At 41.4% G+C, this 11,007-nt stretch overlaps 1 protein-coding gene and 2 pseudogenes across 1 annotated transcript in view; all 3 read left to right on the top strand.

The window, feature by feature from the left end:
* LOC118649184 (zinc finger protein 615-like) overlaps window positions 1-11,007 on the top strand; it is a 1,009,024-nt gene that overhangs the window by 870,234 nt on the left and 127,783 nt on the right. The window lies entirely within an intron of this gene.
* LOC118649142 lies at window positions 1,416-6,160 on the top strand (annotated as a pseudogene).
* LOC118649224 lies at window positions 8,558-9,942 on the top strand (annotated as a pseudogene).

Here is an 11,007-nt window from a genome sequence, read left to right as displayed (position 1 = left end):
TCTCTTGCCCAGGTCTTGCAGAGGGCCACGTGCCCTAATGCCTACAATTTCACGGTTGATGGTCACTGGTTTGAAGACCAGAACAGTAATGGGAAATCCTTTCACTCTAGAGACACTGACCTAATTGTTGTTGTGTTGAAAGCCAATTCCAGAATGTCAGCAGGGCTGAATCACCTGGAAATGGCTGAGGGCATTTTCCCAAACCTGAAAAGGATGCATAAAATGATTGCTTGGTGCCAGACAGCTGAGGCCATTTCAGTCTACATGTTATTGCCTCCTGTTGGCCAAACACCTGAACAGCTGAGGGCAATTCCTCCAATCTGACAATGGATTCTGTATATGAAACCCTGGCCTTTGATGTATATCTGCTTTGCCTTAGGACAATTTAATAAAAAGCAAGGGATCCTGAGACAAGAGAGAACTTGGTTTCTTTAGCCAAGCTCCTCTGGCCCCCAAATGCCTTCCAAAATTATGTTTTGTCTCTGGAATCTTTCAGAATTTACACACAGCGCCTTCTCCAGATTCCTGAACCCTTCTAGTAGCTGGATTAAAACCACTGGCATTGTTGGACCAGACTTCAGCCCATTAGATGAAATGGTCCTCATCTAACTGTGTATACAGGAATTATTTTGAGGAAAAGACTTCAAGAGCTGTGTGTACACTGATCTGAGGGACTCCAGGCATGTTTCTTTTCTGTGGAGCAGTCATTGTCATTGATTATAATCAAGATGTTTTGTGGCTCCTGTAGCTTCTCAGATGTTCCCATCAGAGCCACTGGCAGCAAAACAAAGATGGAGACAAAGGTTGTCTTTTGTACAGCGATGTGGCTTTTGTGGGTTTGGGTGAAAGTTCTTCGTTGTTTGTTACATTTTCTGTGACTGAGATGAGACTCTCGTCCAGAGGACATAAGGATAGAGATGGAATATAGAATTGACAAACCTGTTTTTCCAAAATAGGTGAACGTACATTTCTTTTATCTGGAACCATTTTTTGACAGCTGTAATGAGTAAACTACATGTGTTAAGTATAGTGTTTCATAAATCTTGACAGGTGCATGAAACTGAAACCATCCTTATAGTCATAATACTGACCATATCTGTAACTGTGTAGTTGCTTCTTGACCTCATTTAGTCTGTCCCTGTTCTTCAGAGCTTTCCTAGTAACCATGTATTTACATTCCATTTTACTAGAAAACTTGGCTTTTTCTTAGGATTTTTCTGCTTTAATTTATATTTCATAAAATATTGGAAATTTATTAAAGATATATTAGTAACTAATCTCTGTTTTTGATAGATATTCTTTTTGATGTTGTTAATCCTCACCTGAGAATACTTGTCCATTGATTTTTAGGGCGAGTGGGAATGACAGTGAGAAACATCGATGTGAGAGAAACACATTGATCAGTTGCCTCCTGCATGAGCCATGACCAGGGCCCTAGCTGGGAAGGAGTCTTCATCCAAGGTACGTGCCTTTGACCAGAATCAAACCTGGGACCCTTTGGTCTGCAGGCCTATGCTCTATCCAGAGACAAACTGGCTAGTGCTCTGGTATATGTTCTGTTCTTTGAATATATCACCACAATGTCCATTTTTATAAATATTTGGTTATTTCTAATAAAGCTGGTACAAACATTTCTGTATAATTCTTTATATGGATATAAGTGTTATTTACCTTTGTTAGTTGGACAGCCCTGAAGGCTCCCAGAGTGTGGGCACAGCTGGGGCTGATGGGTCCCCCCTGAGTGCATGAATTTCATTCACTGGGCCTCTAGTATAAAGATATTCTGTAATTTTGTCATTCAACTCTATATTGAATCCCTGTGCTTATGCCCTCTGCGTGATAGTCTCATACAATTGTTTTTTCATACAGTTTTATTTAATAGTATTTTTTGTAAGAATTTATGGTGAGCATTTTCTCAGAAGTCTTAAATGCTTTTTTTGTTTAGAATATTTAGAATAAATGATATATTTAGTATAATGTTTTAATTGATTTTTAAAACATTCTCATTGATTTCATAGAGCAAGGGAGAGGGAGAAAGAGTTAGGAACATGAACTTTGAGAGCACAGATGCCATGGCTCATTGGTTCCAAGTGGACCTAGGAATCAGGAGGTCACAGTTCCATTTACAGTCAGGGACGATGCCTGTGCCTTGGCTAGATCCGTAGTGTGGGGCATGCAGGAAGCAGTTGATCAGTGATTCTTTCTCAGCATTGATTTTTTCTCTCTCTCTCTCTCCCCGTCTCCTTTGAACTCCAGCCTCTCCCTGAAGAGACATTCCCAGGACAGGCACTTCTCATGCCCTGAAACCCACAAGCACCTTTGTCTTTGGGTGAATTTTAGTAAGAAATGGGACCTACAAGAAGCCACTGACTATGCTGCAGGGAGGCAGGTGGTGTTGGCATTCAGGTCTCATTGTGGTGTGGTCCCACCTGGGCATCTCCAGGAGACTCAGTACAACTCCCTGAATCTCAGTGGTTGAATGTGACATGCAGATGATTGATGGCGCTTACCCTGGCCTTCCCAGATCAATCAAGTAACAAGCTGAGTACTTGTTGCCAGGATTCCATGGATAGATATTTAAGCATTTTCTCTTAATCCTCAAACAACCTGGACAAGTGGAAACTCCTATCAAATTGCTGAAAACATTCAGTATCTGATAAATGAAGTGAGCTCTCCAAGTTTACACCCCAGACAAGTGTCAGATTCAAGGGGCTGGATTTTTTTTTAAAATATATTTTATTGATTTTTTACAGAGAGGAAGGGAGAGGGATAGAGAGTTAGAAACACCCATGAGAGAGAAACATCCATCAGCCGCCCCCTGCACACTCCCTACTGGGGATGTGCCCGCAACCAAGGTACATGCCCTTGACCGGAATCGAACCTGGGACTCTTTAGTCCAGAGGCCGATGCTCTAGCCACTGACCCAAACTGTTCAGGGCATCAAGGGGCTGGATTTTAACCATTATTTTCTCCAGCGTCAGACATAATCTCTACCACTGATGTGCAGCCCTCACTGGAGCAGGTACAGTATGAGAACCAGGGTGGCTCACCTGCAGGTACTGTTTCCATGGTTGCAGTTATGCTTTTCCTCCCATCCCCTGTACATCTCAGAGCACTTCCCCTTGGCTTCCCTGTGTTCAGTGGAACGCCATCATTTCTCAACTGCAGTGGTTCCTCCAGGGGGACCTTCTTTCAAAGTGAGATGCTGTTTGTGTACCTTCCCTTTGATCCCAGCACTGAGTTTGACCCACAGGAGACCTCGGTAAGTAGTGTTTTGTCTCTGCACCTTTCCCCACGTGTTGGGTGTCATGCTGTGATCCCATCCACTGTGATTAAATTCTTGCCTCAGTTTGACCCTTCAAATGATGCTCCTATATGGCAGTGACATTCACCCTGCAGGAGTGGGTACAATTGGACAGGAATTTGGGGACCTAATGTTTGAAGTGATGCTGGAGTCCTACATGATCCTGGGCTCATTGGATGGGTGCTCACGTCCTATTCATGATAGGACCCCTGACATGTTATTCTCTCCTGTATTCCCTACTGGCTGAATGAGACAATGGCTCTCACCGTGTTTTCCCTGCAGCCCGGATCATGTTCTGGTCTCATGTCCTTCTCTCCATTCACCTGTGTCTGTACCCTGGGTCTTTGGTTTGGAACAGAGTCCTTTTGAGTACAAGCCCTCACCGCAGTGCACAGCACACTGGGCCACAACTGAGGTTCTTACTCTGCTTTTCCTGACAGTCCACCCTAACTGACTGTCCACACACCATATTTTCTGAATGGAGGTGAAGGTGGCTTTTCAGATGATGGTGTTTGCCATTTTGGCCAGTTACTCTGTTTTTCTGAGTCATTTCCATATATACAGCAGGTATACATGTGAATAACTTTTTTATGGTTTTCCACTGTTAACCTATATTGTATCAGTTTAATTTTTAGGCCAACTAAAGAACCTAGAAAAGAAGAAGGAAATATTATTTTGCCTTCACAATGTCATTGCCTCATCTTTCACAGTCACTCCCCTTAACAACTTCTTTTTTTTCTGTTCATCAGATTATTTATTCACTTGATTTTTAGATTTACTTGTTGATAGATGTGTATTTGTTGTTCATAGTTTGTTTCTTTACCTTTTTCTTCTTCTTCCTCTTCTTAAAGAATACCTTTCAGCATTTTATATAATACTGGTTTAGTGGTGATGAACTCCTTTAGCTTTTTCTTATCTGTGAAGCTCTATATCTGACCTTCAATTCTGAATGATAGCTTTGCCGGATAAAGTAATCTTGGTTTTAGGTTCTTGGCATTCATCACTTTGAATATTTCTTGCCAGTCCCTTCTGGCCTGCAAAGTTTCTGTAGAGAAATCAGCTGACAGTCATTTGGGTACTCCCTTGTAGGTAACTGACTGTCTTTCTCTTGCTGCTTTTAAGATTCTCCCTTTGTCTTTTGATCTTGGCATTTTAATGATGATGTGTCTTGGTGTGGTCCTCTCTGGATTCCTTTTGTTTGAGGTTCTCTGCGCTTCCTGAACTTGTAAGTCTATTTCTTTCACCAGGTAGGGGAAGTTTTCTGTCATTATTTCTTCGAGTAGGTTTTCAATATCTTTCTCTCTCTCTTCTTCTGGCACACCTATCATTCGGATGTTGGTATGCTTAAAGCTGTCCCAGAGTCTCCTTACACTATCTTCGTATTTTTGGATTCTTTTTTCATTTTGCTTTTCTGGTTGGGTTGAAAAGGTCTCCAGTATCGTCAGAGAGTTCACACTGGAGAAACGCCTTATCAATGCAGTGAATGTCAAAAATCTTTTACCACTAAGACCATCCTTCATCGTCATCAGAGAGTTCATACAGAAGAAAAACCTTATAAATGCAGCGAATGTGGAAAATCTTTTCCCCGTAGCAGTGCTCTCCAATATCATCAACATGTTCACACTGGAGAAAAGCCTTAAAAATGCAGTTTATGTGGGAAATCTTGTAACACTAAGAGCGACCTTCATCGTCATCAGAGAGTTCATACTGGAGAAAAGCCTTATCAATGCAGTGAATGTGGAAAATCTTTTAAAAGTAGAAAAGGTCTCCAATATCATCAGAGAGTTCACACTGTGGAAAAGCCTTATCAATGCAGTGAATATCAAAAATCTTTTACCGCTAAAACCGCCCTTCATCGTCATCAAAGAGTTCATACGGAAGAAAAACCTTATAAATGCAGTGAATGTGGGAAATCATTCAACCGGAGCACTCACCTTCGTTTACATAAGAGAGTGCATACAGGAGAAAAGCCTATCAGTGTAGTGAATGTGGAAAATCATTTACCAGTAGCACTGACGTACGTCGCCATCAGAGAGTTCATACAGGAGAAAAGCCTTATAAATGCAGTATATGTGGAAAATCTTTTACAAGTCGCAGTGGTTTCCAACATCATAAGAAACTTCACACTGGAGAAAGGCCTTCTCCGTGCAATTAATGTGAGGTATCTCTCAGCCAAATTTCTAAATTCACTCTGCAAATATGAGTCCAAATGTGAGAAATTTCTTAGATGTGTAGGAAATGTAGTTTCTTAGTTAGGATTTAACATTAGTACAAGAAAATGTGTGTATCCTCATTTTTCTGAATTGTATCTCATACATTTAATCACCTACATTATGTAAAGTTCCCATAAGTGTTTTGGCTGTTCTATGTGTGTGTATTTATGTTGGAACACTATGTAATTATGTTGCACGTTCTAACATACAGAGATGTCCTGCCAGATCTATGTCACTGCATATTTCTGTTGCTGAAGCTATTTCACCTGAACCACCTATAAGGTCCCTATAAATGGCATCAATCACCATCCTCATGTGCCCAGGGAAGCTAACTCTGTTGTCTTTTTTGTTAAAGAAAATGAGGAATACCTGAGCCCAAAGTTCTTTCTTGTTTCCCTGTCATGAGTTGCCACATAGGACTCATCACTGTTGGCCCCAGTAAACATGTTGCAGGCCAGTGATGAATTTATTGAGTGCCTGAGTCATCAGTGGAAGAACTGCCAGTCTCATGTCTCTTTGGTTTGTAAAATAATAACGGCTTTTTCCTAAGACTTCTTTAATCTTGGGTGTTCTATTTACTGTGTGGGTTAGCTTTAAGGAGATCTGGGCTCTTCAAGCACAATGAGGTGAACAACTTTTTTTTTTTTTTTTTTAAATATATATTTTATTGATTTTTCACAGAGAGGAAGGGAGAGAGATAGAGAGAGTTAGAAACATCGATGAGAGAGAAACATCGATCAGCTGCCTCCTGCACATCCCCCACGGGGATGTGCCCGCAACCCAGGTACATGCCCTTGACCGGAATCGAACCCGGGACCTCTCAGTCCGCAGGCTGACGCTCTATCCACTGAGCCAAACCGGTTTCGGCGAGGTGAACAACTTTTATGGGGTCTCAAACATTTTTGCTCTTAGGGGAACAGTATGGTGCAGGATTAGCTCAGGAGTTTTTGGCAAATTTACACTGCTGCCCATATTTTCCTAGGAAATACTCTGGACTCTCTAATCCTCATGTGATGTCTGGATGCTTGGAGACATAGCAATCACTCCAAAGAGGGGATAGCTGTGACAACCTCAAGTATGTCTGGGAGCATGAATTTTATTTCTTGTTTGCAAGGGATGCCAATACATGTGAATGGTATCTCTTGCCCAGGTCGTGCAGAGGGCCATGTGCCCTAATGCCTACAATTTCACGAGTGATGGTCACTGGTTTGAGGACCATAGCAGTATGGGAAACCCTTTCACTGCAGGAACAGTGACCTAATTGTTGGATGAGACTGCAGCCCATTAGATGGAAGGGTCCTCACCTAACTGTGCATCCAGGAATTATTTTGGGGAAAAGACTACAAGAGCTGTGTGTACATAGATCGGAGGGACCCCAGGCATGTTTATTTTCTGTGGAGCGGTCATTGTCATTGATTATAAACAAGGTGTTTTGTGGCTCTCATAGCTTCTCAGATGTTCCCATCAGAGAGCCAGTAGTGCTCAGGCAGTAAAACAAAGGTGGAAGCAAAGCCTGTCTATAGTGCAAGGATGTGTCTTTTGTGGGTTTGGGTGAAAGTTCTTCATTGTTGCCGGGAGCCGGTCCATGCTTGCTGTTTCAAGGGACCTGGCATATATGGCATACTGTTCTTAATATGTTTGCTCACCTTCTTGGCACTATGTGTTTTAACCAAGGTCTCTGAGAAAGGTTGTTTCCCCAGGTAGGGATTTTCCCCTGAAGTTAGGGAGGGAATAAAACCTCTTAACTAGTGCCAGGTGGGTAATTAATCACTTTAACTACGAACAATCATGCTTAAGCTACATAATCTTTACTCTCTGGAATGGAGATAAGAAACGCCCTAACCTTTGCAATAGAGATTGATAGGATTGAATCAACTGGTATAAATACAGATGTAATAAGACAGCAAGACACAGAACTCAGAATACGGAACCGAGAGAGACAGAACCTAGGCACAGAACCTACACAGAACGTTCTCTAGAGACAGAAGAACTTCGCTGGAGAGAACATGGCAAAAGATCCTGGACTGAACCTGACTACAGAAATGGGCAAGAGAACCTGACTAGAACCTGATGACTGAACCTGGCTGGAGAACCTAGCAAGAGAACATGGACACAGAACCTGGCTGGAGATCCTAAGCAGAACCTCTCTGGAGATCCAGACCAGAACTTGGCTGGAGATCCTGGCTAGAGATCCTGGCTAGGCTGCTGCTCAACTGAACGCTGTCTCCATGTCCTTCCTTCTTCGCCGACTCCATCCACACCTTTGGGGACCCCTGGACCTGCTGGGGTTGGACTCCGGCACATTGTTACATTTTCTGTCACTGAGATGAGACTCTCACCCAGAGGGCATATGAATGTGGAATGAATATGGAGTTGTGAAACCTGTTCTTCCAAAATAGGTCAACATACTTTTATTTTATCTTGAACTATTTTTAACACCTAAAATGAGTAAGTTTCATGTTTTAAGTATAGTGTCTCATAAATCTTGATATGTACATGAAACTGAAACTATCATTATAGTCATAATGCTGACTATATGTTTTACTGTGTCATTGCTTCATGACCTATTTTAACCTGTCCCTTTTCTTCACAGCTTTCCTAGTTGCCGTGGATTTACATTCTATTTTCATAGAGAACTTTATTTTTTTAAGTATTATTTCCCTTTAAATTATTTTTCATAAATTCTTGGAGATTTATTTAACTTGTATTAGTAGTCAACTTTTTCTGATAGATATTCTTTTAAAAAATAATATATTTCATTGAGGAAACTTTCCAGAATGCTCGGTGTGAAGTGGAGGAGCGGGGGCTGCCTCAGCTGCGCGCAGCATCGCGCTCTTTCCAACTCCTCCACACCTGCCTCAGGCTGCTCACCGGCTTTTAAATATAATGAAAGTTGCCCTGGCTGGTTTGGCTCACTGGATAGAGCGTTGGCCTGCGGACTGAAGGGTCCCAGGTTCGATTCCGGTCAAGGGCATGTACCTTGGTTGTGGGCACCTAGGGGATGTGCAGGAGACAGCTGATCAATGCTTCTCTCTCATTGATGTTTCTAACTCTCTATCCCTCTCCCTTCCTCTCTGTAAAAAATCAATAAAATATATTTTAAAAAATAAATATGATGAAACCAACCACTTACTATGATGTTTTGGGGGTCAAACCCAATGCCACCCAGGAAGAAGTGAAAAAGGCTTATTGGAAGTTGGCCTTGAAGTACCACCTTGATAAGAATCCAAATGAAGGAGAGAAGTTTAAACAGATTTCTCAAGCTTACGAAGTGCTCTCTGATGCAAAGAAAGGGGATACATAGTGATAAAGGAAGAGATCAAGCAAGTATGGAAGGTGGAGCAGGTGGTTTTGGTTCCCCCGTGGACATCTTTGATATGTTGTTTCTTGGAGGAGGAAGGATGCAGAGAGAAAGGAGAGGTAAAAACGTTGTGCGTCAGCTCTCTGTAACCTTAGAAGGCTTACATAATGGTACAACGAGAAAATAAGGTCTACAAAAGAATGTGATTTGTTACAAATATGAAGGCTGAGGTGGTAATAAAGGAGCAGTAGAGTGCTGTCCCAATTGCCAGGGTACTGGAATGCAATTAAGCGTTCATCAGATCAGCCCTGGAATAGTTCAGCAAATTCAGTCTGTGTGCGTGGAGTGCCAGGGCCATGGGGAAAGGATCAGTCCTAAAGAAAGAGGCAAAAGCTGCAACGGAAGGGAGATAGTTCAAGAGAAGAAGATTCTAGAAGTTCATATTGATAAAGGCATGAAAGATGGCCAGAAGGTAACATTCCATGGTGAAGGAGACCAGGAACCAGGACTGGAGCCAGGAGATATTATCCTTGTTATAGATCAGAAGGACCATGCTGTTTTCACTCGACCAAGGAAGACCGTTTCATGTGGATGGACATACAACTGGATGAAGCATTGTGTGGCTTCCAAAAGCCAATAGCTACTCTTGACAACCGAACCATAGTCCACCTCTCATCCAGGTAAGATTGTCAAGCATGGAGATATCAAGTGTGTACTAAATAAAGGCATGCCAATTTATCGTAGACCATATGAAAAGGGTCGTCTCTTCATCGAATTTAAGGTAAACTTTCCTGACAATGGCTTTCTCTCTCCTGATAAACTCTCTCTGCTGGAAAAACTCCTACCTGAAAGGAAGGAAGTAGAAGAGACTGATGAAATGGACCAGGTAGAACTGGTGGGCTTTGATCCAAATCAAGAAAGATGGCGCCATTACAATGGAGAAGCATATGAGGGTGATGAACATCATTCTAGGGGTGGTGTTCAGTGTCAGACCTCTTAATGGGGCCATTGAATAACACTCACTGCTGGCATTTTATATACAGTAGTTAATGAGTGAAGGACTGTAACCTTAATATGCTCACTACTTGGCTATTTTTGTTTTAATATTCAAGTATAGTAGTGTTTTAAAAGTTAAATGAAGAAGAAACTCAAATATAACAGCTCTGAAAATATATATATATATATATATATATATATATATATATATATATACAAATATATATATATATATATATTAATTTTACAGAGAGGAAGGGAAATGCGTAGAGAGTTAGAAACATCGCTCAATCCATCAGCTGTTTCCTGCACCCCCCTTACTGGGGATGTGCCCGCAACCAAGGTACATGCCCTTGACCGGAATCGAACCTGGGACCCTTCGGTCCACAGGCCACCACTGTATACACTGAGCCAAACCAGTTATGGCTCTGATAGATATTCTTATCATTGATATATCTCCATTAGTTTTTCCGTTTTAATATTTGGTTATTTCTAACAAAGCTGGTACAAACATTTCTGTATAATTCCTTGTATGTATATAAGTGTTATATACCTTTCTGAAAAATTCAGCGCATAGTCTGCGTTTTTGAGTAGGTGAGTGTTTAAATTTCCGAGATTGAATCATAGCAAATTGTGATCTCAATGGAATATACCACCAGAGCCGGTCCGCCTCAGTGCTTGGCCATGATCTCATGCAGCACATGGTTTTGGATTTGATTGCCAGTGGGGACATGTGCCTGGCTTGTGGGCTAGATCCACAGAAGTGGGTGTGCAGGAGGCGGCTGGCCGATATGGCACTCTTCCATCCATGTTTCTCTCCCTCTTCCTTCTCTCTCTAAAAATTAATAAACTATTCTTTAAAAATAGAAAATAAACTTTAACTGATTGTAGCTTTTTACATTTTTCAACAGTGTGTTAGGGATTCACATTCTCCACATCCTAGAGAATAATTGGTTTGGTCAATCATAATTTATTTAAACTTTTTTTTTTTCTTGAGACGTTTGTTGTGCTGCTTCACTGTTTGATTGTATTTTTTCTAGGAATTTATGGTGAGCCTTTTCTCAGAAGTGTGTTTGCTGAGTCCGTATCTTTGTTAAAACATCTTACATATGTTCTGCCTAATGTGGTATGAGTTTTGACAATTTTCTTTAACAATAGGATTGTGGAACAACAAAGATGGATGTTGGCATTTC

This window comes from Myotis myotis, unplaced genomic scaffold, assembly GCF_014108235.1.
Source record: "Myotis myotis isolate mMyoMyo1 unplaced genomic scaffold, mMyoMyo1.p scaffold_m19_p_28, whole genome shotgun sequence".
Classification (NCBI taxonomy): Eukaryota; Metazoa; Chordata; class Mammalia; order Chiroptera; family Vespertilionidae; genus Myotis; species Myotis myotis.
The sequence above is the reverse complement of the archived record's forward strand: the minus strand, read 5'-3'. Positions and strand labels throughout refer to the sequence as shown.